The sequence below is a fragment of the Chiloscyllium punctatum genome, chromosome 47 (assembly GCF_047496795.1).
Source record: "Chiloscyllium punctatum isolate Juve2018m chromosome 47, sChiPun1.3, whole genome shotgun sequence".
Classification (NCBI taxonomy): domain Eukaryota; kingdom Metazoa; phylum Chordata; class Chondrichthyes; order Orectolobiformes; family Hemiscylliidae; genus Chiloscyllium; species Chiloscyllium punctatum.
This window is the reverse complement of record NC_092785.1, coordinates 27,323,483-27,327,876: the sequence shown is the minus strand read 5'-3', so window position 1 is coordinate 27,327,876 and position 4,394 is coordinate 27,323,483.

Here is a 4,394-nt window from a genome sequence, read left to right as displayed (position 1 = left end):
CTCTGTATCACACTGGGAGTCACCGTGTACAGTCCCGGTCTCTGTATCACACTGGGAGTCACCGTGTACAGCCCCGGTCTCTGTATCACACTGGGAGTCACCGTGTACAGTTCCTGTCTCTGTATCACACTGGGAGTCACCGTGTACAGTCCCTGTCTCTGTATCACACTGGGAGTCACCGTGTACAGTCCCGGTCTCTGTATCACACTGGGAGTCACCGTGTACAGTTCCTGTCTCTGTATCACACTGGGAGTCACCGTGTACAGTCCCTGTCTCTGTATCACACTGGGAGTCACTGTGTACAGTTCCTGTCTCTGTATCACACTGGGAGTCACCGAGTACAGTCCCTGTCTCTGTATCACACTGGGTGTCACTGTGTACAGTCCCGGTCTCTATATCACACTGAGAGTCACCGTGTACAGTCCCTGTCTCTGTATCACACTGGGAGTTACCAGGTACAGTTCCTGTCTCTGTATCACACTGGGAGTCACCGTGTACAGTCCCGGTCTCTGTATCACACTGGGAGTCACTGTGTATAGTTCCATTCTCTGTATCACACTGGGAGTCACCGTGTACAGTCCCTGTCTCTGTATCACACTGGGAGTCACCGTGGACAGTTCCTGTCTCTGTATCACACTGGGAGTCACTGTCTACAGTCCCTGTCTCTGTATCACACTGGGAGTCACCGTGGACAGTTCCTGTCTCTGTATCACACTGGGAGTCACTGTCTACAGTCCCTGTCTCTGTATCACACTGGGAGTCACCGTGTACAGTTCCTGTCTCTTTATCACACTGGGAGTCACCGTGTGCAGTCCCTGTCTCTGTATCACACTGGGAGTCACTGTGTACAGTCCCTGTCTCTGTATCACGCTGGGACTCACCGTGTACAGTTCCTGTCTCTGTATCACACTGGGAGTCACTGTGTACAGTCCCTGTCTCTGTATTACACTGGGAGTCACCGTGTACAGATCCTGTCTCTGTGTCACACTGGGAGTCACCGTGTACAGTTCCTGTCTCTGTATCAAACTGGGTGTCCCTGTGTACAGTCCCGGTCTCTGTATCACACTGGGAGTCACTGTGTACAGTTCCAGGCGCTGTATCACACTGGGAGTCACCGTGTACAGTCCCTGTCTCTGTATCACACTGGGAGTCACCGTGTACAGTCCCTGTCTCTGTATCACACTGGGAGTCACCGTGTACAGTTCCGGTCTCTGTATCACACTGGGAGTCACTGTGTACAGTTCCTGTCTCTGTATCACACTGGGAGTCACCGTGTACAGTTCCTGTCTCTGTATCACACTGGGAGTCACCGTGTACAGTTCCTGTCTCTGTATCACACTGGGTGTCACCGTGTACAGTTCCTGTGTCTGTATCACACTGGGAGTCACCGTGGACAGTCCCTGTCTCTGTATCACACTGGGAGTCACTGTGTACAGTTCTGGTCTCTGTATCACACTGGGAGTCACCGTGTACAGTTCCTGTCTCTGTATCACACTGGGTGTCACTGTGTACATTTCCTGTCTCTGTATCACACTGGGAGTCACCGAGTACAGTTCCTGTCTCTGTATCACACTGGGAGTCACCGTGTACAGTCCCTGTCTCTGTATCACACTGGGAGTGACCGTGTACAGTTCCTGTCCCTGTATCACACTGGGAGTCACCGTGTACAGTTCCTGTCTCTGTATCACACTGGGAGTCACTGTATACAGTCCCTGTCTCTGTATCACACTGGGAGTCACCGTGTACAGTTCCTGTCTCTGTATCACACTGGGAGTCACCGTGTACAGTCCCTGTCTCTGTATCACACTGGGAGTCACCGTGTACAGTCCCGGTCTCTGTATCACACTGGGAGTCACCGTGTACAGTCCCTGCCTCTGTATCACACTGGGAGTCACCGTGTACAGTCCCTGTCTCTGTATCACACTGGGAGTCACCGTGTACAGTCCCGGTCTCTGTATCACACTGGGAGTCACCGTGTACAGTCCCGGTCTCTGTATCACACTGGGAGTCACCGTGTACAGTCCCGGTCTCTGTATCACACTGGGAGTCACCGTGTACAGTCCCGGTCTCTGTATCACACTGGGAGTCACCGTGTACAGTCCCTGTCTCTGTATCACACTGGGAGTCACCGTGTACAGTTCCTGTCTCTGTATCACACTGGGAGTCACCGTGTACAGTCCCTGTCTCTGTATCACACTGGGAGTCACCGTGTACAGTCCCGGTCTCTGTATCACACTGGGAGTCACCGTGTACAGCCCCGGTCTCTGTATCACACTGGGAGTCACCGTGTACAGTTCCTGTCTCTGTATCACACAGGGAGTCACCGTGTACAGTCCCTGTCACTGTATCACACTGGGAGTCACCGTGTACAGTCCCGGTCTCTGTATCACACTGGGAGTCACCGTGTACAGCCCCGGTCTCTGTATCACACTGGGAGTCACCGTGTACAGTTCCTGTCTCTGTATCACACTGGGAGTCACCGTGTACAGTCCCTGTCTCTGTATCACACTGGGAGTCACTGTGTACAGTTCCTGTCTCTGTATCACACTGGGAGTCACCGAGTACAGTCCCTGTCTCTGTATCACACTGGGAGTCACTGTGTACAGTCCCTGTCTCTGTATCACACTGGGAGTCACCGTGTACAGTTCCTGTCTCTGTATCACACTGGGAGTCACCGTGTACAGTCCCTGTCTCTGTATCACACTGGGAGTCACCAGGTACAGTTCCTGTCTCTGTATCACACTGGGAGTCACTGTGTACAGTTCCATTCTCTGTATCACACTGGGAGTCACCGTGTACAGTCCCGGACTCTGTATCACACTGGGAGTCACTGTGTACAGTTCCATTCTCTGTATCACACTGGGAGTCACCGTGTACAGTCCCGGACTCTGTATCACACTGGGAGTCACTGTGTACAGTTCCATTCTCTGTATCACACTGGGAGTCACCGTGTACAGTCCCTGTCTCTGTATCACACTGGGAGTCACTGTCTACAGTCCCTGTCTCTGTATCACACTGGGAGTCACCGTGGACAGTTCCTGTCTCTGTATCACACTGGGAGTCACTGTCTACAGTCCCTGTCTCTGTATCACACTGGGAGTCACCGTGTACAGTTCCTGTCTCTGTATCACACTGGGAGTCACTGTGTACAGTCCCTGTCTCTGTATCACACTGGGAGTCACCGTGTACAGTCCCTGTCTCTGTATCACACTGGGAGTCACTGTCTACAGTCCCAGTCTCTGTATCACACTGGGAGTCTCCGTGTACAGTGCCTGTCTCTGTATCACGCTGGGACTCACCGTGTACAGTTCCTGTCTCTGTATCACACTGGGAGTCACTGTGTACAGTCCCTGTCTCTGTATTACACTGGGAGTCACCGTGTACAGTCCCTGTCTCTGTGTCACACTGGGAGTCACCGTGTACAGTTCCTGTCTCTGTATCAAACTGGGTGTCCCTGTGTACAGTCCCGGTCTCTGTATCACACTGGGAGTCACTGTGTACAGTTCCAGTCTCTGTATCACACTGGGAGTCACCGTGTACAGTCCCTGTCTCTGTATCACACTGGGAGTCACCGTGGACAGTTCCTGTCTCTGTATCACACTGGGAGTCACTGTCTACAGTCCCTGTCTCTGTATCACACTGGGAGTCACCGTGTACAGTTCCTGTCTCTGTATCACACTGGGAGTCACTGTGTACAGTCCCTGTCTCTGTATCACACTGGGAGTCACCGTGTACAGTCCCTGTCTCTGTATCACACTGGGAGTCACCGTGTACAATCCCTGTCTCTGTATCACACTGGGAGTCACCGTGTACAGTTCCTGTCTCTGTATCACACTGGGAGTCACTGTGTACAGTCCCTCTCTCTGTATCACACTGGGAGTCACCGTGTACAGTTCCGGTCTCTGTATCACACTGGGAGTCACCGTGTACAGTTCCTGTCTCTGTATCACACTGGGAGTCACCGTGTACAGTTACTGTCTCTGTATCACACTGGGAGTCACCGTGTACAGTTCCTGTCTCTGTATCACACTGGGAGTCACCGTGTACAGTTCCTGTCTCTGTATCACACTGGGAGTCACCGTGTACAGTCCCTGTCTCTGTATCACACTGGGAGTCACCGTGTACAGTCCCTGTCTCTGTATCACACTGGGAGTCACCGTGTACAGTCCCTGTCTCTGTATCACACTGGGAGTCACCGTGTACAGTCCCTGTCTCTGTATCACACTGGGAGTCACCGTGTACAGTTCCTGTCTCTGTATCACACTGGGACTCACTGTGTACAGTCCCTGTCTCTGTATCACACTGGGAGTCACCGTGTACAGTCCCTGTCTCTGTATCACACTGGTAGTCACTGTGTACAGTTCCTGTCTCTGTATCACACTGGGAGTCACTGT